At 43.8% G+C, this 27,183-nt stretch overlaps 1 pseudogene; it reads left to right on the plus strand.

Annotated features, from left to right (window-relative positions):
* LOC125345206 overlaps nt 1–27,183 on the plus strand; it is a 43,704-nt pseudogene that overhangs the window by 12,861 nt on the left and 3,660 nt on the right.

Below are 27,183 nucleotides of genomic sequence, written 5' to 3' on the forward strand. Positions count from 1 at the left end.
ATTATGTGTCACAAGTTCTTCAACCTCTTCAGAACCAGTCAGATATTATTTTATACCTTTACATGGATGACATTATTATTGGATCAGCAGATGTTCAAGTGCTAGACTTGGCCTATAGCAAGGTACAAACACTCCTACAAAGAGGAGGTCTGCGTATAGCCAGTGACAAGGTTCAGAAAGTATACGCCTTTAAGATCTTGGGGGCAGAGCTTAAACTAGACTCTGTGCCCCCTTAAGTCCCAGTTATCCTTCCAGTCATCTTATACTCTGGTGGAGATGTAAAGTCTGTTAGGTGAGATTAATTGGCTAAGACCCTGGCTTCACCTGCCTACAGAGGAGCTGCTCCTGCTCCATGACTCTTTGAAGGACAAAGCGCCCACTGATGTTATTACAATAACTCCATCACTTCAAACAGCCTTCCACAAAATCCAATTGGCCCTAAATAGGGCACAGCTGGCACGCTACAAGCCTGAGTGCCCACTTTGCCTTTGGATCCTCCCCGGGTCTGAGATTTCCTCAGCTGCTATTACCCAGTCAGGCGAGCCCCTTCAATGGGTGCACGCATCAGTGGGAGGAGCTCCCAGAGTTTATTCCCAGCTAGACCAGCTAGCTGACTTGGTAATTAAGGGCAGGGATACTTCCCTGAGACATTATGGGTGAGATCCTGATGTGCTAGCTATTCCCTACCGGTTGTCAGATTTTGAATGGGTCAGAAGGAATAATGCACGTGTGTCCAGTGCCCTGGAGGGCTTTATGAGAAAGGTAGATTGCCACTATGGCACCTCGAGGTGGGTGACCTCATTTTCCAGGCTACAATGGACGCCTCCTGTGCTTTTCTCTACCAGGCCTCTTGTCAAGGCTGCCAATGTATTTACAGATGGGGGACGAGCCGGCTCTGCTGTAGTGGTGTGCTCCGCCTTGCCCCCTGCCGGTGGGAAAGAAAACACCCATTACTTTGAAGCAGTCACTGGCTCTGCGCAATTTAAAGAATTGTACGCAGTCGCCCTGGCACTGACCCATGTCAAACAGCCAATGAACTTGAACTTGTTTTCTGATAGTCTGTATGTGGTTAATTTGCTACCCAACCTGGTATGTTCATACATTAAATTAGATGAAAATCCAATCACTCCTCTGATGATCCAAGTCAGGTCTCTGTTAAAAGAGCGGGGTGAGCCTATATTTTTACAGCACCTTCGTGGACACCAAGGATTGCCTGGGGACCTGGCACAAGATAATTGTATGGCTGACCAGCTGGCCACTAATGGAACCATTATAGCTCTGGCCATTGTGCAACCTCAAAACCTTCAAATGGCCAAAGGACTCCATGAGCGTACTCACTTAAATTGGAGAGGGTTACATCAGAGATTTCCTTCAATTCCTATAAAAGACTTAAAAAAGATTATAAGGACTTGCAAATCGTGTATGCCTTTCATGCAAGTCCCTCCTCTGCAATCTCCTGGGGTGAATCCAAGAGGCTTAAAACCAAATTAATCTGGCAGACTGATGTAACCCACTAGGCTCCTTTTGGAAGGCTAAAATATATATTTATGTCTATTGACACATGCTCTGGCACGTGCTGGGCCTCTCTGCATATGGGGGAAAGAGCACAGCATGCTGAAAGCCACTTCTTAAAATGTTTTGCTATCCTAGGGGTGCCTTTACAGGTGAAAACAGATAATGGACCTTGCTTCACCAGTAAGCCTGTACAGGCCTTTTTCCAAATGTGGAATATTAAACATACCACTGGAATACCATACAACCCAAAGGGTCAGGCCATAATTGAGAGGCATAATAAGACCCTGAAGGAGCAATTATTAAAACAAAAAGGGGGGGGAAGCCCCCATGACCAACTGAGGACAGCGATGTTTACATTGAGTATTTTAAATTTCTCTAAGGACCAACCTCTGTCGGCTTTCCAGAGACACTGGTCAAGCCAAACACCCTACTTAAAGGTGGAAGTCCGTTGGAAGGACCCCCTTACAGGGGCATGGTGAAGCCCAGACCCAATTATCAGTGCAGGAAGGGGCTTCGCATGTGTTTTCCCAACTGGGGAACTGAATCCAATCTGGATACCAGCTAGAGACTTAAAATATTGTTCATCAGAATGACCACCCAAGGGCACCTGCCCTTGAGGGATGTCTCTCCTTGTTTCCTCTCAGGAAAGCAAAGACCGTGGTGGAATTTTCTATGGAGAAACAGGAAAGCCTGCCTGTACCAGCGATGGACCCAGTGTCGGCCCTGTTTCTTCCCTGGACCTTGCCTGGCGCCCTTTGGAGTAATGTTTGCTGTGGCAGCATGGCCCACAGCCTTGCACAGGGACTAAAGGGAAATTTTGCACACTGTCGTTCCTTCCTTCGTTCCCCCCTTTGCTGCTTATCTTAGGGGTCCCCATTGGAGGGAAATAGAAGCTAAAGGACGTGGACACCTTAATGTTTTATGATAAATGTTTACAATAAGCAAGGGATTGGCACCTTGCTGCAATGTTTACTATAAAGTGTTTACTAACCTCAATTGTTAAGTTACCAGCACCCTGGCTGCCAAATCGCCAGGACCTGAACCTGCCTCTACCTCACCATCGAGGGAAGGGAGAGCCATCTGCACTACCTTGAGTGACACCAGAATGGACCAGGATTCCTCTATTTCCTATGGACTAAGCCAGATAAGAGACCCTCCATTGCTTTGTGCTTATGTCGTAATTGCTCATGTGTTACAGTTGCTCATGTTTCCATTTGCCTTGTATTACTATTGCTTATGCTCATGTCTGCTTTATGCTCCCATTTACATTATGTTTACATTGCGCTGTGCTAGACACATGGGTCTCTTATATTGTAAGCAATAGGCCAGAGCTGTCTAGATAACAAGTGGCCTTTGGCCCTTTAGCCATCTAGGAACCCCATGAGGCTCGTCACTTGACCATTAGGACCTGCTGCTCACTGAGGTCCGATGGCATGAGAGAAAATTATCAGGGCTTTCTTTCAAGTGCCAATCCCACTCTCCCCGAGTCCTCTCATCGGGCACGCCCAGCCCAGCAGGAAGGTCAGCCTGAAGAGCTAGGGCATGGCCCAAGACGGGTACGACTCCCCATGGGGGGGCAACCTAAGACACGGCGCGCTCTCAAGTAGGGCATCTCCTGCTGATCAAAGAAAAAGTAAAAAATAAAAGTAAAAGGGGCAGATGTTGGGGAACCCTTGGCCTTGTGGGGGATGAGCATTGGAGAGCGCGCCCCAGACGCCGCCCTTCCCCCAGCCCTGGGGAATGCGGAAGCAGGCCACAATTCTCTGGGTCCAGAACCAGAAGAACCAGCTTCGCGAACAGCCCCCAAACTTTCTTGCCAGCCCATGCACCCCCAGTCTCCCCCTGGCCTGGCACTTTCTGAGTGACATTAGCTCATGGGTGGGTCCTATGGCAAGCTCGCCAGCCTATCAGGGTCCTGGCTGATCAGCCCTCTCTCATCCCTTCCTACCATTAGCCTTTGCCCCTGCCCTAATAAATCAGATTGCTCACGAAGCGTCTCCGAGGTCCGCGTACGCCTGGCTTTCTTCACGGGTAAGGAGGGAGGTAAAGTGATCTCATATGACTGCGTGCAACTGAGGTCTTTCCTGGGCCCCCCACTCCATCCTGGCCTTACCTGTGGGTCGGGTGACCAGGGGAGAGGGTGAGAAAGGGAGCTGTTAGAAGCATAGCAGAGCCTTGATCCCCGCGCCAGGGGAGACGACCTGAGCCCGGCAGTATCAAAGGTAATATTTAAACTGCATGTATAGATTACAGAAACCTGTGCTGTGATATTTCCTTATAGCCAGTTGTAATAACCTTGAGGTCGGGAAGCCCTGCCCCATGTTGTCATCATTGCCAGGCACCACTGTGTGGATCCCCACATTGAGGGGAACGAACACCCCCCCCACACACCCCCATGCAGGCAGCCGGGCTATGTAAGAGGATGGGATTTCCAGGAGAGAAGGGAAAACAGCAGAGGAGAAAGCAAGGCTCGAGGAGGTCTTCGTGGAGCTGATCAGTGCTGGGAATTCCCCTCGGGCCTGAGGGGAGCCCGGGCCTGTGGACAGGAAAGGCCAAGCCTGGGCCTGCGGAGAGAGGAGGCTCGAGTTTGGATGAGTGGCGCTGGGAGTGTCAAGTCTGGGCCTACAGAGAATGGAGGGCCGAGTGGCCTACCCAGCTCTGGGCAGGAAGTGAGGAGAGGACTGCAGAGCCACGGCCTGCTAAGAGTCAGAGGCCCGAGGAGAGCCGACAGAGGAGCACAGCAGAGCTGAGCTGAGAAGAGCCTGATGCCTGCTGAGGGGCCCGAAGCCTGAGGCCTGTGGAAGCCAGAGCAGACGCAGAAAGTGGAAGGCCACGGAGAACCACGTGGAAAGTGGAGTCCCTCAGAGAGGGGAGAGGCCTATGAAGAACAGAGGCCTGTGGGGACTAAGGCCTGCAGAGGCCTGTGGACAGGAAAAGCCTGTGGAAAGGAAGAAAGGAGAGAAACTCATCCTCTGTAGGCTGCAACTGCTCCTAGCTCTGGGATATCCCGGGGCAAGGCAGTTGCAAACTGATTAATAAAACTCACTTGTCACCTTTAACAATACTCGGTGGATTTTCTGGCCAGAATACAACACCATCTTCAAAGCTATATGGAATTATTGAACATTTCTCCTTTTGAGAAAGAGACAAAGGTTTATAGCGCATCAACTACAAAAAACACCTGGAAATCCTATTAGGACCTTTAGGTTCTTCTACCTAGAAATTACACCTTCTGGCTTTCTCTTGCTCCTCTCCTTTGGGAATAAAATATTCCCATTCCATGATTTAGGCAGAGCAGTTCTTTCCATCTCCATGGGCCAGGTGTCATCAGACCTAAGCACAGGGACTTTATCAATTTTCACAATGTCCTTGGGAAGGAAAGGAGGAAGAGAGTTTGAAAGAGGTAGAAGGAGGGGGAAGAGGAGGAAGAGAAAGAAGAAGAAAATAGGAAGAGGATGAGGGAGGGAGGCAAGGAGGGAGAGAAAGAAAAAGAGAAATGTGGAGAAAAAGAAGAGGAAAGAGAAAGGAAGAAGGAAGAGAAGGGGAGATATCTCTGAATCGTGTATAATACAATGTATTGCTTTGCAAGAACTCTGACCTCTCAGTGTGCAGCCTGCAGGTTGGGAATCCACCTCTTAAGACAATGGCAAAATGTCTTAGTTGAGACATTCGATCCTTCTCCGGCTCTACCTCTTCACCTAGCCTCATCCCAGCTGCTCTCAGGGATGGCTCTATCATCTGCAGACTGATTTCTTTTTCTCCCAAACCAAGAGTACAGAGCTACACAGAAACACAGTGGTTCTCACCACAGTTGCAAGCTGGATTTGGAAAAACTGCCTATTACCTAAAAGGCAGCCATGGTGGGTCCTACGTGGAAGCTAGAGAGGCTGACCTCTTCTACTCCCAACAACATCCTGTGTCGTCCTTCAGCACTAATGTAAAGTCCAGCTGCTATCTGGCATGCCCGTGTCCATGTTGTTAGGACAGTGGATTCCTATGCTCACCACTCCATCTTATTCTCACACCCTGGGACCTTTACATTAGAATCATCTCAGTCTCTGAGAATGGAGCCTGGGAATCTGCATTCTGGTATGCTTCCCCAAGGTGATTCCTATGCACATGGAAGTCTGAGGACTACTGCCTTACAGGGAATTTTAAGGAAGTTGGGATCTGCCTAATGAATATCAGAAATTGCAGATTTCTTTATATTTCCAATCTTCCAAGATAAGAAAACTTTGAAATAGGATCCATTTCCCTATGTTGCCCATGCTGGCCTCATAGTACTTCAGGAATGAGCCCTAGGGCCCAGCTTTTGCAACTCTAACAAATTAGGCACAGAAATTAATCCTTTAAAAAATACCTAGGGCATGCATGGTGGCTTATAACAATAATCTCAGCTATGTGGGAGACAAAGATAGGAGGATAATAATCTAAAAGAAGCATGGAGGGAGGCTGGGCAGTACAAAAATCCATTCTGAAGCAGAAGGGGCTGAAGCCTGGCTAAAATGGTAAAACACAAGAGCAAACCTGAGGCCCTGAGTTTAAGCATCAGTACCACATGCACACACAAAAAAGCAGAGCCTAATGCCTGTTTTAAATTACATATTAAAAACTTAAACATAAAATATGAACTTCACAAAATCAGGGACAAAAAAAAGGTTTTAAGTGGCTTTCAATTATGATTTGTATACAACTCTGCCCTCTGCTGGGAAATCTAGTTTGTACATTCTTTTCATGTTTCTTGAACATTAAACTGAAATCTGAATTTACAATTTGAAGACCACTTGCTTTCAACTAGGCATATATTAATTATATAAAAGAATACCTATGGTGTGATATTAGCATACATGTATATGTATGCTTTGTTCACATTCAGATCTCCTTTCTTGAAGGAGGTACACCTGCTTAATTTTTTGTGCACATTATAGTCATCATATGTAGCTCATCTTTGGTACTTGTGGTCATAATTCGTCTATGCAGATAGTGCGCTGACTTCTGCTTGGTAGGAAACAGAGGGAAAATTATACATTTCTAAATACTTTAGGATCTATCTAAAATTCTACATCTTAATAACTTCTTTAAAAACACAAATGCCACCAGGTGCTGGCAGCTCATGCCTGTAAACCTAGCTACTCAGGAGGATGAGGTCTAAAGCTAGCCTGAAAGGAAAGTCCATGAGACACTTGTCTGCAATTAACCAAGAAAAAAAGCCAGAAGTAGAGCATTCAAATGGTACAGCATTAACTTGGAGCACCAAATGCTTAGGGAGAGCACCCTGGCGCTGAGAAAGCCCTAGGACTGGCATCCATAATAAATAAATGAATAAAAGTAAATAACAAATGAATACATAAGTGCCTTTTAGATGTATCTTTGAAGATGGACAAATGTTAAGACATTCCCAATATCTTATGTCTATAATCCCAAAACAAGAGCAACTGAAACCAATATGAGTTCCCAGCCAGACTGGGATATATATAAAGACATATCTCAAAAAAAGTGTTGTCCTATTCATCATGTACTTCTGAGAGAAATTTTCTCAGAATATTGTAAATATTATAAAGTTAGGTGTCAGAAGGCAATAAAGCTTCAAAAAATTTCCTGAAATTCTGAGTGTAAACCTGTTTATTTATCAAAAATTTCAGGTGATGGATTTCAAACTAGTTTATCTTCTAAAAAACATTGGTGGCACAATTTTGAACTCAAGGCCTATTAGACAAGCACTCTACCATTTGAGTCACACCCTTAGCCCTAGGGGATGGATTTTAGAAGAACTTAAGCTCTGAGATATAGAGTCATATAAGTAAATTCACCTTAATAGGCTCAGGAGAATCGACTAATGCGCTTAAGTTGGTATGTTGGTTGCTGAAAAGTTGTTCTCTTGCACGTTCTATTAATGTGTGGAAACAAAAGTGAGTAAAGGACTCCTTAGGATAAAATCTTAGGCAAGGAATATTCACATTTTGATAAATACTTCTAAATTACCACCCAAAAAGTAGAAAAGTTGTACTAAATCACCCTCCCAATTGAATAGGAAAGTTAATATCCCCATCTTGGCTCTCCTATTTCTAAGCACACATCTGTGCTCTCTCTCTTCCCCCATTCTCTGTATATGCAGCCCAACACACACACACACACACACACACACACACACACACACACACACACACACACTGTGGTGAGCAACTTGTGTCAGAAAAATAGCAGGACACTCATTTCTTTCCATAGTGCCAGAATTACAACATATCCACAAGTTGCATAAATTTCACTGGCATGCTTTCACAACGACTACTTGTTAGGTTTTTTAAAGTAGGTAGCTGGAAAAGGAGAACGCCACGTGGTATTCAGGCAGGAGAGAAAAGTTTATTCTACTGACCTGCTCCCAAGTTCAAGGTGCACGAGGTAGGAAAGACAGCGAGCCACCCTGGGGGGAGGGTGCCTTATGTAGGGATGGGGAGGTGTGGCCAGGATGTGACTTCAGGGAAGGGGGAGGTAACTGCCTCCAGGTCTGCTGGTTACCCAGGTAACTGGGTGGAGACTTAATGGGTGGGGGCATCTGCATGTAGCCCTCAGGGAGAGGACCTTACATTCCAGCCTTTTAATAGTTATGAAAAAGGGCGAAGACTCTCTCTGGCTGCTTCCTGCTGGCATGGGGCGTCGGCATTAGGGGTAAAAGGCAGAACTGTGTGGCCCCTCCCGAAGGCGAGCAGCAGCTGTCCCTTGGTGGTAGATCCTTAGGTAAAGTCTCCAAGAGGTTTCCTGAGGTTGGGGCTGGACAATAATAAAAAGAAAAGTATTACTGAAATGAAAAGAGAAAAATTGGGTACTAATGGCTTGGAGGACAAAGGGATGGGGTAGAGAGGTGTGTGGAAGGCAGCTGGCTCAGTGTTACTGTTACTCACTCGGGTCTTCAGGTATGCGAGACAGCTTTACCTTGGTAGGCCCAAGGGAGGAACAGATGTACCTCGAAGTCAACGTTGGTATAGAAGGGGCAGGAGCAGAGCCCTTTTTATTCTTGACAGATGAATCCACTGTGGCTGTCCTTGGAGCTTGACTGCGGTGGGGGTGGTCAGCAGAACCTGGTGAGGGCCTGTCCACTTAGGATGTAAACCAGATGGATTAAGGGTCTTGAGAAACACTTGATCCCCAGGCAAGATTGGGGGAGTGGGAAAGGGACCTTGATGTGGCTGAGGGAGACATTGGTCAGCATGTTGGTGTAACATGTGCCTAAGGAAGGTTAGGACAGGAAGGTAGTCTATCAGTGGAGTCTTGGTACTGTCAGTAGGGAAATTACCTAGAAGAAAAGGCCTTCCATACTGTTAGGTTTTTAAAGTAGGTAGCCGGTAAAGGAAAACGCCACGCGGTATTCAGGCAGGAGAGAACGTTTATTACCGAACTGCTGGCCTGTGGCCAAGATGATCCATGGCCAGAGAGAAGGGAGAGAGAGAGAGAGAGAGCGACCCCCACCCAGCCCTGCTTTATTTAGGGCAGGGGCAAGGGGTGTGGCCAGGTGGATTAGGAGGTGACCTCAGGGAAAGGGGAGGTAACTGCCTCCAGGTCTGCTGGTTACCCAGGTAACTGGGTGGAGACTTAATGAGGTGGGGGCATCTGCATGTAGCCCTCAGGGAGAGGACCTAACATTCCAGCCTTTTAATAGTTATGAAAAAGGACGAAGACTCTCTCTGGCTGCTTCCTGCTGACAAGGGGCGTCGGCATTAGGGGTAAAAGGCAGAAATGTGACCTCTCCTGGAGAAGGCGAGCAGCAGGGGCCCTTGGTGGTAGATGCCAGTCCTTGAATGAAGCCTGGAAGAAGTCTCATGAGGCAGGGGCTGGACAAAAAAAATATTAAGGCAAAAGGAAGGGTTTAGGGCACAAAATTAAAAATTGGATTACTTGGACAGTTCTTATACTCAGGCATGGACATTAGATGGACAAGCTACTATCTCTTGATCCCCCGGCTCTGGTTAATTTTGAAAGGGCGAGACAAAGTGACTCCATTTAGGATCTGACATAATTCTCCTCTTACTCCTCTCCGTGATCCTTGTTCCCTGAACTGGCTGAGCCCCAGGGATCTAGGTGCTTGTTGCTGGGATGGCTTGTCCCCGATGGCATTCAAAGGATTTGAACTCAGGGCCTGGGCACTGTCCCTGAGCACTTCTGCTCGAGGCTAGTACTCTACCACTTGAGCTCCACTTCCAGCATTTGGCTGGTAAGAGATAAGTCTCTTCTGCCATGCTTCCAGCCTTGCTCTTCACTCGTTAGTTGGGAGATGGAGCTTGAGAGATTTTCTGCCCGGGCTGGCTTTGAACTGCAATCCAAGGAGTCTTTGCCACAAAAGCCCTTTTTTATTTCCAATTAAAACAACAAGGAGACCAAGGGGACTAGAGCTTACCTGTACCTTGTCAAGAACTGACCAAATACTTGCCAGAATTCTGCAATGACAAAACTCAGTAGCTGTGATGAGTTTTAGCACAGATATATAGCTAGATGGACATACTAACAAATGACATTTACACAGACATACACACTGTGCACATAGGTTTTACAGCATGCAAAAATGAATTTCAGTAGTAGACTCTTTCGGAATTCCAATAGTAAATGACATTTTTTTTGCCCAATATTTTAAAACCACGTGGTCGGTTAGAAAAACAATTTTGCTAGCAAACAACAATTTTCAGATTATCAAATGAAGAAACCATATTTTGATAAACTCCAGTGGGATGCCATGTTGAGGGGGGTGGCAGGACACAAACACACTAACAGAGAACATGTGGCATGGCATAATGGCGCCTGAGCTGATGCCTGTTAAACCCAACATTCACCACGTGGTCAATGCTAGAGAAAAGAACTTTTAGATATCTTTGCTGACAAAGCACACTGGTGGTCAAGCCTCAGTATCGGAGGTCTGTGAAAAGAGGCAGCTTTGTGAGCAAGGCACACAACGATGGTACGACTTGGGAATTTTATAAAGTAAGCAAGTAAGCAGGAAGATGAGAGAGAGAGGGAGAAAAAGGAAGAGAAAGAGAGGAAAAGAGAAAGAGAGAGAGCCTGAATATAAGTGACTTCTAACCATTTACCATTGCAGTGGCAAAAACTGTATCTGAGCGAGTATTTCGAGCAGGCCTCATTGCACTGTCAAGAGGCGTGCTAGCAGAGTCTTCATTGCAGTGGCAAAAACTGTATCTGAGCGAGTATTTCGAGCAGGCCTCATTGTCAAGAGGCGTGCTAGCAGTGTCCCGGCTTGGGTATGACTGTGCTGCAAAACCCAAAAAGCACGGGAGGGAGGCGCCTGGTGAGTGGATGAGAACTTACCGGGCAGAAGCGGCGGACGGAGCGGCAGAGAACCCGAGCAGCAGCAGTTTCACTCACCAGGGTAGACAAGTGGTGTGGAGGTGGAGGTGGATGCCAGCAATGATATTAGTGAAAAGTGCCACGTGGCAACTCACAGCAGTTCGGTTCGTGGAAAAAGGGCCGTCAGGACTGGGATACTCCCAGAAAAAGAAGAAAAATAGAGGGGAATTCTGCCTGTCCTGACTCTTAAGCCCTTCCCGAGTCACGGCACCATATATGTTAGGTTTTTAAAGTAGGTAGCCGGTAAAGGAAAACGCCACGCGGTATTCAGGCAGGAGAGAACGTTTATTACCGAACTGCTGGCCTGTGGCCAAGATGATCCATGGCCAGAGAGAAGGGAGAGAGAGAGAGAGAGCGACCCCCACCCAGCCCTGCTTTATTTAGGGCAGGGGCAAGGGGTGTGGCCAGGTGGATTAGGAGGTGACCTCAGGGAAAGGGGAGGTAACTGCCTCCAGGTCTGCTGGTTACCCAGGTAACTGGGTGGAGACTTAATGAGGTGGGGGCATCTGCATGTAGCCCTCAGGGAGAGGACCTAACACATACATTAATTCAAAAGGACTGAGAAAAGTATGGCTGCGGGGAGAGGCACATAAGCGGGTGAGCACCAGAGGTAACAGTTCTAGGAAACTTAATGAGGTGGGGGCATCTGCATGTAGCCCTCAGGGAGAGGACCTTACACTACTAATGCAACTTGGCAGGCCAGTGACAACACAGGTTCTCTTTGTTCCAATTTTAATTACACATATGAACTCTCAGATCACACATTACTTTTCATTAAATGACAGTGCAGGTTGTTAGGTCCTCTCCCTGAGGGCTACATGCAGATGCCCCCATCTCATTAAGTCTCCACCCAGTTACCTGGGTAACCTGCAGACCTGGAGGCAGTTACCTCCCCTTTCCCTGAGGTCACCTCCTAATCCACCTGGCCACACCCCTTGCCCCTGCCCTAAATAAAGCAGGGCTGGGTGGGGGTCGCTCTTCTCTCTTTCCCTTCTCTCCTGCCATGGATCATCTTGGCCACAGGCCAGCAGTTCGGTAATAAACGTTCTCTCCTGCCTGAATACTGCGTGGTGTTCTCCTTTACCGGCTACCTACTTTAAAAACCTAACACAGGTAATATTAAGAAAGAGTTTAGGGCTGGGGATATAGCCTAGTGGCAAGAGTGCCTGCCTCGGATACACGAGGCCCTAGGTTCGATTCCCCAGCACCACATATACAGAAAACGGCCAGAAGCGGCGCTGTGGCTCAAGTGGCGGAGTGCTAGCCTTGAGCGGGAAGAAGCCAGGGACAGTGCTCAGGCCCGGAGTCCAAGGCCCAGGACTGGCCAAAAAAAAAAAAAAAAAAAAAAAAAGAGTTTAAAGGGTTGTATGGTTCAGAAAAGCTGTCCTGGAGGCCCAAACAGAGACCCTCTGATGGAGATGGAGGAGGGAAATCTCTGTAGGAGATAAGAACTTGTGTTAAATCCATGTTATTCAAGGCACAGAGCTGTCTAAAGCAGGTCTGGGCAACAGACCTGCTATTTCTAATGTCACTTTGAAGTGGGCAGTGTCAAGCTCATTGCTTTATAAAATGAAGGTGGTCAAGGCTACCTATACATGACCTAAACTTGCTGTTCTGTACATTAAGTAACCCAGAGCAGACCTAACAAGTTCTTCTTAAACTCTTTATCATAAACTCCTCTGCCCTCTGCCCCCAAACCTAGAAAGCCTACAAGTCACCTGCGTATTGTCCTTCTTCTCTTGTTTAACTGGGAGATTCTTCTTTTCCAAAAGCAATGCTGACTGTGAGGTTTCTTTCCCACAGATTTCCTTCAGGTCCTTATCTCAGGCAATCAGTGCCCACTACCACCTGCTTAAGACTTGGTGTGTGTGTGTGTGTGTGTGTGTGAGAGAGAGAGAGAGAGAGAGAGAGAGAGAGAGAGAGAGAGAGAGAGAGAGAGAAGAGTTTGAGCTCAGGGTCTCACTCGTGCTAGGCTGTGGCTTCACCACTTGGAAGCCCCATTTCTTGCTAGCTCCTTATCACAAAGTTTTCCACCAGGGCTGCCCTTGAACCTCATCCTTTTGTGCTCAGTCCCCAGAGTAGCAAGAATGGTAGGTGTGAAGCAACAGCACCTAGCTAACACTCTTCACCTTACTACACTCTAGTTCTTCTCCCTCTTCAGGCCCTCTGACACTTCTTTCTCCTCTTAGCCAAACCTTCAAAGTTGGAGTCCCATTTGAGCCACCATCACTCCTGGGTCTTGGAGGATCTGTGTCTCAGGCTCACACTCGCGGGGTCACCCAGATCTGACTTCGGACTTTGGCTTGCCTGTTGCTCTTCTCTCCTCTCTTCCTTCTCAGTCTCCTGCCCGTCTACCTCCCCACTGTCGACCCACAAGACTCCAGTGCCTCCTACACTTGAGGAATGTCCTTGTCCTTAAAGTACTTCCTGAGCCTGGGGGTGGCATTGCGTAGCGAAGCCTTGGGCAGAGGCTGGACTGAGCATATCTGCACTTTGCCTACTGACAGCACTCCTGTGGCCCCAGGTAGACTGTCCACCTCCAGGAATTGTCTGGCAAGCCTGGGTGGGAGACACAGAGCAAAGCATCAGCTACTAGGGGACTTGTCGGCGGGCGGGGGAGGGGGCGGAGCTGTCTTCCTGTGGTGGTGGCTCAGTCCCAGCTCCAGAGCTTCCCAAGGAGCCAGTGCCCCAGGAGGAAGCTGCTGAGACTCGGCCGGCCTAGTGGGAGGACTCACATTCTGACCCCAGTGGCTTCTGGGCCGAGCTCAGCCCCTCCTTTCTTTTCTCTAGGTCAGGTCTCCTGGCTGCGCTGGACCTGCGCACGCGGGGGACTTCAGCGTTGGCCCCTCCAGCATCACAGGTAATGGATGTCCAAAACAAAATTCTCACTTCTGTCTAGCCTAGCAGATGTAACTGAATGGTAAACTGGCTTTAAATAAGAGGACTTGGCAGTGCCTGTTGTTATAGATTGCTGGCTTCAAATTCACTGGCCATTGGGGCACTTATGTTAGCTGATTACCTTTATTCAGAGGAAAGAGAAGATAGCTTTATAAGTACATAAGTAAACCATGGAAGCAGGTACCTAGGCTAAGATCCCACAGATCTGAGCCTGGGTCTTTATCTTTACATTTGAGAGATGGCTTCCAAGCCCTTGAGAATGACATTCATTCTTGGATTATAAAACTGACTTTTACTTTTAAAATTTACATTTATGTCAAAGGATAAAAAGATGTATAATAACAAGTTTTCCATTTTTAATGTGAATTTAGCTGAGCTTACACTTGTAATCCTAGCTACTCAAGAGGCTGAGATCTGAGAATTGCTATTAGAGGACAACCCAGGCAGGCCAAGTTCTTATTTCCAATTAACTAGCAAAAAGCCGGAAGTGGAGATGTAGCTCAAGTGGTAGCTTGAGCAAAAACACTAAGGGACTCAGCCCAGGTCCTGGGTTCAAGCCCCAGAACTGGCACACACACACACACACACACACACACACACACACACACACACACACACACAGTATGTCCATACAAAACTTAATTTTTTTGCCTTTCTCTGAGGCAAAAGATTTTTGTAATTACATTGGCTCTACCTGAATACTTCAGGATCCTCTCAAGACTCTGCTCACATCCACAAGGTTGTTTTCATCACAGAAGTTAACAGAGCCACAGGGATCTCATGGCCCATCATTTACTCAATTACAAGTACCACCGACATTTCTGGAAACAATAATTCTTCCTGTGAGGGTAACCTACTGATGAAGGAACTGAACATTCCTGAAGCTCACTCATCAGATGCTAGAATTTGCCTCCCATCTCCCAGCGATCAAGACAGCCCAGAACACTCTACATTCCCAAATGCCTCCTCTCTAGAGACTTGAGCTACCACAATTACCTAGTTAAGTGGCACAGCTAGGACCTAGCTTTGGCCGCTTGAGGCGCAAGACCACTGTGCCTCACTAAATGATTATGTATGTTTTTTGTCTACAAAATTATTGCCATGATAGCAATCCTGTTACAATCCAATCATCTGTGTTGTGCCCTTTCACACCACTTCACACATGTGTTCTGAAAGGACATCTAAGTCAGCTGGCTGATGAGAGTTCTGCATCCATTTTCTTTCCCTTGTCACAGACTGTCTTCTATGCAAATGATTAACACATGTGTCTTTGCTTCTTAAAGAAGCAAGCCTTACTGGTACCCTTACAATCCAAATGTTTCTTCTATATGCAATTCATAACTAATGTGAGTCTTTGCTTTTCTAAAATCCCAGAAAAATTATTAGCCAGGGCTATATCCTCCCTTGCACTCTCCAGAAACCTATTTCTACATTACTTCCCAACCTGGGGATGGATGTTTTAGTTACACAAGTACCTCCTATGGGGACCTTGAAGGTGTGAATTCTAGGCAGCTGGCAGTGCAAGGAAATAGATGAATATCTCATAAGTATAGAATTCTTGTGAACATTTGAAGTTCCTTCAAACAAAATGATGAAGACAATGAATGGACTAAAGCTTAACCTGGCAGAAATGATGAAAATTTCAAGACTGTCAGATTAAGGAACTATTGATTACTTGCTATCTTTGATTCCAATTTCCTCTCAAATCATTAACACTCACAGAAAGCCATAATTCACTTAGAACCCAAACTATAGGTATAAATTAAGGCAATTATGGCTAAATGTCTAAAGAAAAGCAACTGCAGATAGAAATAATTGAGATCTGGCTAGCAAGATAAAATGGACTGCCATCAGATAGTTTGTGGCTATATTGGTAAAAAAAAAATGTGTGTGTTGAGAAGTTTGAAGAAAATATAAATTATATGTAGATTTGGACTTTGTCTGAAACCAGGCCATTTCCTACATATAAATGACCTAAATTTTTCTCTTCTCCATGTGGCTGTTTACTTACCCTGTCATTTCTTTCACTTACTCAACATTCAATATCTGGACTTGCTGTGCCACAGTCTGTTTCTGACAGGTATGGGTCTACTTTTTCTCTCCAAAGCGTGACTCATTTGGGTTTGTTTTGACTTTAAGATCTATGTTTGGTGAGAAGAGGTTGTTTAATCTGCTTATCTACTTTTATTTTTTTATTTTATTTTTAAATTTTATACTTTTATTTTTATGCCAGGAAACAATAAAAGGTTTGAGGTGCTACCTCATTGTCCCTTACAGTCACTGTCCAGTTCCCTGATACTGGACTGTTGTTCTGGAATGCTATACTGAGCATTCTTGGACCAGTCCTACTTATTGTGGTTTTCCTGTGGAACACTAGCCTAAACTTGGAGAAAACATCTGCTTTGCACTGTGTGCTGTCCTGTGGCCAACACCCCTGTTTCCTAGAAGGCCAGGTGAGAACATAGCGCATATGTAAGCACTGGCAAATACTTCTTACCAAATGTATTGATCTAGTGGTTGATGATCAGATTACTTTGACTAAGCAGTAGTCATATGAGCAAGAACTATGCCCTTTGTCGTGAATTGAACATATTTTTCACTGTTGCTACTTTTTTTGTGGCTTGATAACCAGATCTCCAACTATGAAGCTGCCTCTGTCCTTCTGAGCACAGCACACCCCTCAGATGGATGGAATCTGAAGATATTAAGTGGAAAGTTCCAAAAACAATCACCTCATATGTTTTAAGTTGCAGACTGCTTCAGGTGGCCTGATGGCATCCTTCTCCACTCTGCCTGGGTCGTGACTCAGCTCTGGTCCAGTGTAGTCCCGGTGAATGTGCTACCTGCCCCTCAGCCACTTTAGTGGCTCTTTTGGTTCCCAGAACAGTGGTCACGGTATTACAGTACTTGTGGTAAAATATTCTTATTTGGCTTTATAATGGCCACAGAACGCAAGAGACATACTCTGGCAATTCAGGTATCTTAAAGAGAAACCTTAAGTGAGAAACTATTAAGGAAGAAGTTGAAAGGTATTAACTTGCTAATGTTGCTTAAGGTTTGATCCTATCTGTGATTTCAGTCACTCACTGGGTAACATGGAATGTGTCTTCTAAACATAAGGGGAAATTGCTGTATTCTTTATTTATATGGTATACAAGTGTTTAGCTATACCAGTAACATTGCAAGAAATGCTGAATAAATAATGGGTTTCTCAAATACTTAATTTGGTCAGTCATGGGACTTGAATTCTGGACCTGGGTGCTCTCTCTGAGATCTTGAGCTCAAGGCAAGTGCTCTACCACTTGAGCCACAGTGCCACTTCTGGCTTCCTGGTGGTTAATTGAAGATAAGCGTCTCCTGGACTTTCCTGTCTGGGCTGGCTTTGAACCGAGATCTTCAGGTGTCAGGCTTGAGCCACCAGCGCCCTCAAATACTTGTTTCCTCTCAGTATCTTATATTTGGTATAGATCATTGCCAAAATGAGAAGAGCTGGTGGCAAATGTTTATTACATTTGGTAGTTTATGTTTGTATTTTATGTTCAAGTTTGTTTGTATTTGTTTATGGTACTGGGGTATGACCTCATGGTCTCACACTTGCTACTAAAGCCATGCTTCACAAAACATGATCAATTTGAGTGAAAACAAACATATTACATTTGAATCTCAGCCAAGGGAATTTCCTAAAAGGATGTGAGCCAGGGATGGGATGGCTTAGTGGTAGAGTCCTTGCCTAGCATGCATGAAGCCCTGGGTTCAATTCCTTAGTATCATATAAACAGAAGAAGCAAGAAATGATGCTGTGGCTCAAGTGGTAGAGTGCTAGCTTTGGGCAAAAGAAGCTCAGGGACAGTGCCCAGGCCCTGAGTTCAAGACTTAGGACTGGTAAAAAAAAAAAAAAAAGAAAAAAAGATGTGAGCCAGGTGTGGTAGCATCTTTAGTCCCAGCCATTCAGAAAGTGTTGCTTCCCCAAAGTCTAGGTAAAAAACTGGCAAGATGTCATCACAACCAACAAACTGAGGATTATGGTGCATGTATGTGATCCCAGCCATAGTGAATTCAAACAAAAATAGGAGACTATTCAAAAAATAACTAAAGTAAAAAAAATGGTTGACACTGTGGTTCAAGCATCTACCTAGCAAGTAGGAGTCTATGAGTTCAAATCCCAGTACTATACTCACCCAAGAGAGGCATCAATTTGTAATACTACTTTACTCACCCAAAATTATATTTCTTTTTCTAGGTTTTTAATTTGTTACTTTAGATATATTATATTTCTTGAAAATAATGTAGAAGTGAACATATCCTTATGAAATTCCAAAACAGATGTAGAATTTAAAAGACATATATATGTATAACGTGTAATAGATTTGTACTTTGATAGTGGGGTCACTGGGTGCAGATTCAAATATCAACTATCATCTTATCTATTAAAAATTATTCTATGGATTTCTGAGAACTTGGCTGCTTGTCATTCATTTGATCTCCTTCAGGAATTTCTAATTGGTAAGTTTGCTGATGTGATACTTTATGCTGAATGCTTGACCCTTTTTCTTCAGGGAAATCAGCAAGTTCATAATGAATGCTTCTAGCTGCCAAAATGCTACTTAAGAGTGCTTCCCAACCTCCACCCCCAAAATCCTGTTACAGTCAACAGCTAATTAAATTTCATTCTCTTGTGGTTTTTGTGAGAAGTTGTGGCTTTCAGAGACTGTGATAGGAGATAGATTTTGAGGCTATGATGTTATTAGTTTTTCCCCAGTAAAATGTACCTTTCTTAGCCTAGTTTATGTCAAGTGGAATAGTGTCATTTGGGTAGTGACATAGTACCAAATAAGAAATTGTTTGAAATTTTATTTTTGTGTGTGTGTGTGTGAGAGAGAGAGAGAGAGAGAGAGAGAGAGAGAGAGAGAGAGAGAGAGAGAGACCGAGACAGAGACAGAGACAGTCTATGTGTGTATGTGTGTGTGTGTGTTGGGGCCTTGAACTCAGGGTGCAGTCCTTTTGTTTTTTCATTTAAGGCTGGTGCTCTACCACTTGAGCAGCAGCTCTACTTCTGGTTTTTTGGTTAATTGCAGATAAGAATCTCACAGACTTTCCTTTTCATGCTGGCTTTGAACCATGATTGATCCTTACATCTCAGCCTCAGTAGCTAGAATTGGAGATGTGAACTACCAGTGCCTGTCTTGACATCATTTTTCTTGAAAAAATCAGAAGCAGAATATTTTATTCAGTAGATGACACCCAAACCAGTAACCTTCTGAGGATGAAGCTATGGCAGTGAAAACTCATACTGGTTTGTTTGATTTGGTTAAGTTCTAATGTTGACCTCATTCTTTTTATGAAATACTGTCTTTCCCCTGCAGCCTCTTCCTATTGGAGCACATTTGTAGAGTCATACAGCATGGCCATGCTCTTGCCTTGGTCCTCAGTGCTCACTTGGAACACGGTTAGTCACCCTTTGTATTCTATGTGCAATTGAAATCAAGTCACAGTGAGGGGTCAATTGTAGGGCATCTCTGTTATGGTCCCAGAGGTTGTCATGTCATTCCTGTTTTGACTGATAAGGAGCAGAACTAAAATTTCCTGGTAGAAAGTTGAACATCTCTCAACTGAAAATCTGAGATATAAAATGCTCCAAAGTCTGAAACTTTTTGAGAAGCAACATGGTCCCGCAGTTGAAAAATCTCACCTTGTGCTCTTGTGATAAAGCTGCCAAAATGCAGATGCACTGAAAATAGTGCATTAAATTGCCCTGAGACTATGCATAGGAAGTATGTTGTAACATCAATGAACTTCATGTCTAGATTGAGGTCCTCTCATGATATCTCATGGTGGTGCGCAACTGTAAACCCAGCACCTAAGAAGTGGAGGCACAGAACTGTGAGCTCCAGGCCAGCCTGAGCCAAATAGTGAGGCTCTTGTCTCAAGGGGAAAAAAATAAAGCCAAACATAAACAGCTAAAGAGCACATGTTTTTCTTCATATGTGAAATCTGGACCTACAGTGATAAAAACAATAGGATATGAGCATAAGCGGTGAGCCAGGTTGGAAGAGAGAGAAGTAATGGGGGAAGACAGTACTGGGGATCATCAGCACCCTTCCCCACAAAGACAGCATAAAGATAGCCACTGAATTCTGTATGAAAAGGAGGGGAGAAGAAGGAGAGCTATAGTTCTTTAGAACATACAATACAGGACTGTATTGGGTCAACAACTACTGTATGCATTTAGGGAAACAGGACAATGAGACATCCTTTTATCATTAATGTGCACTCATAAAAAAAGGATAGAATAAAATTGAGATATTAGAAGATTTATCAAGTGTATTTGATTAACTTCTAAAACTTTTTGATGGGCCCAGTGGGCAGTGGTTTCCTGGAAGTCTTTTTTTTCCCATTAGAGTTGTTAAGATTTTTCAGGTTTCATTGTAGAGTTGTAATGGAAAGAAGGCCCCAGTTGTCCCTTTCGAGGTGTCGGGTGTTTTCTTCCAGAACACTTGTGAATATGTGCAGTCTCTGTGGTTATACGGCAGGAAGTCTTCAGGTCACACCTCTGCAGGAAGTGTGCCTCTCGACTCCTCCACGGCTCTTGGGTCTGATGTAAGAGGGGGTCTCAAGGGGTAGGGCTGGCACCACTGGCCCCAGAATTATGTTCAAAGAGGGCACATGTGGTGTGAGGCTATTGCTCTGCTGGGCAATGTTTCACTTCCGAGTTCTCAAGACTCTGTGTGTGGAGCATAGAAACACAGGGAAAAATAGACAGACTTGACTTCAAGGAAGACCTACAGAACACTAAAGAAACCCATGGTTATAACCTTCCTGCACTCTGCTCATTTTGGGGTTAACCAAGTTGCTTTCACACTTCTTGTCATTGACTAAATTACCTTAAAGATCTCTTCTAATCCTAAAGTTCTCTGAATTTATACTTATCTTTAGCAACAATATGTTGTATTTTTCAAATCCACAATTATTCTCTTTTTTGTGTGTGGTAGTACTGGGATGTGAACCCAAACTTACGAGGTTGACACTTTACCACTTGGGCCACTTTCTAGCTCTAATCCAGATTATGTTACAACTTTAATAGCAACCTGCTACAGTAACGCCAGGTGCCAGTAGATCATGCCTACAATCCTAGCTACTCAGGAGGATGAAATCTGAGGATCTTGGTTCAGAGCCAGTCATGGAAGACAAATCCTTGGGTTCAAGTCCCAACACTGATAACCAGCAACGGCAACAATAGCAACAACAAATTTGCCACATAAAACAATTTCACACATTGGTAGGGAAATAATTAAATTTGGATTTTTTTTTTTTAAATTTGCTGGTACCAGGGACTCAGGCTTGCTTGGTTGATGCTCTGCCCGTTAAGCCACAATTACAAATGTCTGTAGAGTGATTTTTTTTTTGTTTTGTTATTCTTTTGCCAGTCCTGGGGCTTGAACTCAGGGCCTGAGCATTATCTCTGGCTTCTTTTTGTTCAAGGCTAGCACTCTGCCAACTTGAGCCACAGCGCCACTTCTGGCCTTTTCTATATATGTGGTGCTAAGGAATCGAACCTAGGGCTTCTTGTATATGAGGCAAGCACTCTTGCCACTAGTCCATATTCCCAGCCCCTAGAGTGGTTATTTTTGAGGACTTTCACTGGCTTTTTTGCTCAGGTTGGTCCTGAACTGTGATTCTAAGCAGGTAGGATTGTAGATGTGAGCTACTAGGACCGAGGTGACTTGGATTTTTTAGAAGATACTAGAAAATAGAGTGCACTTACAAATAGGTAATTCTGAATTATTCTTTGCAATTATAGTTATTTGAATTGTACCCATTTTAAATATTATTAAGAGCTTAAAACAATGATGAACTTTTAAAGCTGTTGCTGAGTAGTGCTAGCAGTGATGAATGAAGTTTGCCATAGTAACTTCTTTTCAGGAGGGTAGGGGAAGTATGGGGTCTTGAACTCAGAGTTTCTGTCTCTCCCTTAGCATTTTAGATGTTGGATTAGAGCTCTATCATGTGAGCCATACCTTCAGTTTCTGACATTTTGCTAGCTAATTGGAGATAAGATTCTCTCAGATTTGTCTGCCTGGGCTAGCTTTGAACCATGATTCTCAGATCTCAGGCTCCTGAATAGCTAGGATTATTAGCGTGAGGCACCAGCATTCAGCTTTGGCAGTAGTATTTAATCACAAGCTTCCTCTTGTATGGAGAACTCCATTACCGAGATGTTCTGAAAATGTATTTCTCATGATGGGTGCTTTACTGTCACAGGAATATTGTATACGAGGCAAGCACTCTTGCCACTAGGCCATATACCCAGTTGTCACAGGAATATTGTATGTCAGTAAAACCCAGATCATTTAAGCTCTGATGGACAACAATTCCTAATTTTGCATAGCTTTTCCTAAATTGTTTTCTCATATTAGCCACCTTTGAAATGAAATCTGGATTCACCAGATGAGATGCTAACTATACAGTTACCATGGAGATAGGTGTCACAATAACAGTGAATGAAGTGTAATTTTGGAAGTTTATCCTTTAAAACATGTTTTAATACTCACTCTAGTGAAATGTTGACATTCCAACTTCCTGGCATGGAGGCAGCACTACATGTCTGAACTAATGGTGCATAATAAGGTACAAGAATCCCATGGAAGGCCATGTTTGGTGGTACATACCTATAATCCCACCTTCTTGGTAGGTGAGCTGATGTGGCTCTAGTCACTAGCACAAGACTCCACCTGGAAAACGAACTAAAAAGAGCTTGAAGCATGGCTCAAGTAGTGAAGCACTTGCCCAGTGAATGTGAAGTTCTGGGTTTAATTCCCAGTTTAAGAAAGAAAAATATCATTAATTTTGGTATGTTTTAGTTAGGTCAGGGCCAACTTTAACACACATAAGAAGATGGAAGAGGAGGACAATGATGATAAGTAATAGAACATTTTCTGTTTATTCCTTTATTTGATAGTAAAAGTAAAATTTGCCTCAGTTCTTAAATAGACATGAATGAAAGGATACAATATTTGCTGTGCACTTTCTCATGATAATCCCTTCCACTCCTTTTGAGACTCTGTCAGCTACTATTTAAAGAATAGTTCCTTTCCCAAAGCAAGAGATAGGCTGTGTTCACTGTTATTTATACACCATGAAGTTTATTTAAAGTAGAGGGTAGCACTCTGGAAGCTGTCTTCAGACAGCTATGCAGAACAGTTCTTTTTTTTTTTTTTGGCCAGTCCTGGGCCTTGGACTCAGGGCCTGAGCACCGTCCCTGGCTTCTTCCCGCTCAAGGCTAGCACTCTGCCACTTGAGCCACAGCGCCACTTCTGGCCGTTTTCTGTATATGTGGTGCTGGGGAATCGAACCTAGAGCCTCGTGTATCCGAGGCAGGCACTCTTGCCACTAGGCTATATCCCCAGCCCGCAGAACAGTTCTTGAAGGCTTGAGCTGGTGTGCTTGCTATGTTAAACAGTTGCAGTATGTGTTTGTCCCCCACCATAGGAAATTCCTGGAATAACCCTTGTGACCGAAGGGAGCGCATTGCCTCTCATGAAGGTAAGTCACTTCCTGTGAGAGACCAAGCCTGAGAGCTGTTGAGTAATCACTGAGTGTGATATGACAGCAATTCTTAGGAGTGTTCTTTCTTTTTCTTCCCCCCACCCTTTGGTAAGTCCTCTGGCCTTGCTACTACAGAGCCAGCCATGATGGAGAAGGTGCCCTTTGACTTTTGACCAAGCTGCATTGTCAGTCTGATATCTTGTGCCCATTAGGATTATTTGTCACAGTAATTGACTGTCTCAGTAACCCCCATAGTCATAGAATGAGGGGTCAGGAAGTAAGGGGGCATGCAGTCTCTCCACTGAGCCCCACCATCCCTGGGGTTGTGCACCCCCTTGAGGTTGAGAGGCTCAGTCACTGTCCCCAGGGAAGCAGAGCTTCACAGATGGTGACAGGTCCTCTCAAGGAAGGGAAGTCCCAGCTAGAACCAATGGCACTAAGAATGTACCGCTTTTTTTTCCGCTGTTTTATAGAGCTCTGTGCATCACCTGAGGGACAAGTTTGCCTTGTAGAAACAAGCCACACTGACACATTTTTCACCTGGTCATGGAAGTGTTACCTTTCTCCCATAATTTAGAGAAGAAAATCCCAGGCAGATTCTTCTATCTTGCCTACCATTACCTGAAAGTTACATTGTCCTTGTTTTCTCCAGAGCCAAGATTAATGCCACTCTTACAGGAGGAGGACCACCACCAGCGGCTGCTTATGGGGTTGGTAAGTGGTCTGTGGTTTCCAGGTGTGGCAAACAGTGGGCCCCAAGTGAAAGGGGCAAGGGTCAGTTACCACATCACTTTCTGATCATATTTTCTACTAATTCTTTGGACAGATAGTCATTGCCAGTTCTGTAGAGTATAAAGGCCTAATAGTAAACCATCCACACATGATTTCTGTACCTCCCCCCCTTTTATTGTGCTACTACTAAGGCTTGAACTCAGGACCTTGTGTTTTCACTTTGCTCATGACTGGAGCTCGATTATTTGAACTATACCTCCCATGGCATTTTCCTAGTTAATTGGAGATAAGAGTCTCACTGACTTTTCTTCCTGGGCTGGCTTTGAATCTTGATCCTCAGATATCAGCCTCCTGACTAGCTAGACTCACAGGCATGATCCACTGGCAGACGGCAATTTTTTTTTCCTCTTGGGAAATGTAGTCGAGTGAGGGAGATTAATTAACCACACTAGTAAATATATAATCACACAAATGATGTGTATACAAAAAAAAATACAGTCAGAGATACTAGTTTCAGTTTGAATCTGTAATGTGTCATCAATAAAATACCTAAAATCAATGTGAAACATTTAAATAAGGAGTTAGTTAATGGTTAAGTATTTGGAAAAAAAACAAACAACCAAGTAAATTAGTTTCTTCCTACCCCCAAATATTCCACCATTTTATGCTACAAACAAGCAAAAATATCAGCTATTGAAAGAATTTAGTGCAAGAAATTAAACCGTATAAAAGAATGTGAGTTAAAAAGGGGACAAACAATGCTGAAATAGAGAAAGCTATTAAAATATTATGGATCATAGATAAGAAAAAGAGATTTGAGTGCCTAAAATCCTAAATAATAGACAACAATCATGAAGGTTAGAAAGACATTTGGAAAACCAAGTGCAAAAACACATGATAAATGATTGCCTTTGAAAAATGAAGTTTATAAATCATTAGCAAAATGTTATCTCAGAAGGGAAGTAGAGAATCAATTTTCAGATGTAAGCGGCCAAAGTGTCTAGAGTGGGGAGGGCATAGCAAATGGTCAGCATTAGCAACCCTATGACAAGCAGCACAAGTGGGTTTGTTTTGGTTTTGTTGGATTACTTATCAAAATAGCAGAAATTAAAAATGTATAGTAGCAAAGTTGGGGACATATGGGACTGGCTGCCCCCCCCCCCCAAGGCACTGGAAACAGCATAATGAACCTAGGAGGCACTATGGTGGTATCTTAGAAGTTTTAAGTCCTCGATCCAGCAAATTCCATTTCTAAGAACTGAATCTGAGCAAAGAATTGTGGATGTGGCAAATAATTTTTCTAGAATTTATTCCTGTGGTGGTATTAACAATAGTAAAATATATATCATACAAGAAGGGAATAAATCAATGCTAGAATTTTTATAACCTACTATATAACCATTAAATCCAGTGTGGTAAATAAAAATGACATAGGAAAATAATACATGAAGAAAGGGTTATAAAACTTTAGAATGGATTTCCATACCATACACCAAGAAAGGGTTATAAAACTTTAGAATGGATTTGCATACCAGAGCAAAAGGTAAAGAACCTCAAATAAATGGTGGTCATTTTGACCTGTCATGGGTGTGATGGGTAGATTGTAACTTACCTAACATATATCTTGTTTTCAGATGGTGTCCCAGCTAAAAGACCATCTTTTGAGCCAGCTAGAGGTAATAGGAAGGAAGAAAACTGAACAGATGGTTCTGGACTATGTTTCCAAACTGGTTGGTTTTCCTTCTTCTCCTTGCCCCTACCTGACTCTATGCCCTGGGTATAATCCTTAGAATGTGGGTCGGAGAGCCCTTTTGTGTGTTTCTCAAACTAGGTTTGTGGAGATCTCCCAGCTCTCAACCAGTAGATTCAGTGCTGTAGATGAAGGGAGGGGAAATGAGAATAATTAACAAAGGGAACTTGGTTGTTTGCTCTTCCTCAAACTCATGGGAGCATCGGGCAATAAATTGAGGATGGGAGCCAAATCACCTTATGAAATAGTAGGCAATGATTACTTTACCTGGAAGTCTATGCAGACATGAGAGAACTTGAACCACAATTCTTAACTAGTGCCAATAGTCCAATTAGGCCTGATTCCAGCTTCTTGTATAAATATTACCATACTGGAGTTTGCTGATGTGCTGGTAGCCAAGTATTGACGTTGTGTGATACAGAGCTGGGCATGGTAGCTCATGCCTGTAATTTCAACTTCTTGGAGATCATTTCAGAAAAAAAATTAGTGAGACAATCTCAACAAACAAGCTGGGTGTGGTGGTACAAGTGAAAACCCAGATAGGAAGTATAGGTATGAGGATCAAAATCTAATGCCCAGCAAAATCTAATGCTTGCCTGGAAAAAAATCACAAGATCTTATCTGAAAAATAGGAAGTGGATCAATGGCAGGGCATTTATTTAGAAAGTGTAAAGGCCGATATTCAAATCTCAGCAGCACCACTATACAAAAAAGAAATAAAAAAGAAATTGTATGCTACAAATGAGAATCATACCAGTCCATATGCAGATTTTTTAGAAATGATGTAATGAAGTTGAGTTTTAAAGCTGTCTTGGGCCTTTCAAAAAGCATACAGAGATGAAGTCTGATCTTGTTTTAGACCTGGAAATAATATGCTTGACAAATTAAAAATTTAACAGAAAGAGAAAAAATGCTCCCATGTTTGGGGTAAGACTGCTATGTAAATGAGCCAGTGTGTAAGCATATATCTATTCAGCAGCCTCTGGAAGATGAGTTAAGCTTATTAGCTAAGACTCTGATTTAATTTTTTCAAGTTTAAAAATTTTGGCCTCTAATGTAATCTCTTCATGTCTGTTTTAAAAATATTTGAAACTCTATTGGAAGATATGAGTTTCATAATTTCTATATTTATTTCTATATTTCTATATATATTAGGAAAAGTTGGGTATCCTCATGGCCTGAGCTTCATAATCAGGGCACTGAAACATTTCTTCTTGGCAGGAGAACTGTAGCAAGCAGCTCACTAGGAACACATGGATGATTTGCCTCTGTTGATCCACTTGCTTTCTTGAACTACTCCTCTACCACTTGAGCCATAGCTTCACTTTTTTCTCTCTTTGGTGATGACTGCAATTGGAGATAAGAGTCTCATAGACTTGTCTGATGGTCTAGTTTTG

The sequence above is a fragment of the Perognathus longimembris genome, chromosome 2 (genome assembly GCF_023159225.1).
Source record: "Perognathus longimembris pacificus isolate PPM17 chromosome 2, ASM2315922v1, whole genome shotgun sequence".
Classification (NCBI taxonomy): Eukaryota; Metazoa; Chordata; class Mammalia; order Rodentia; family Heteromyidae; genus Perognathus; species Perognathus longimembris.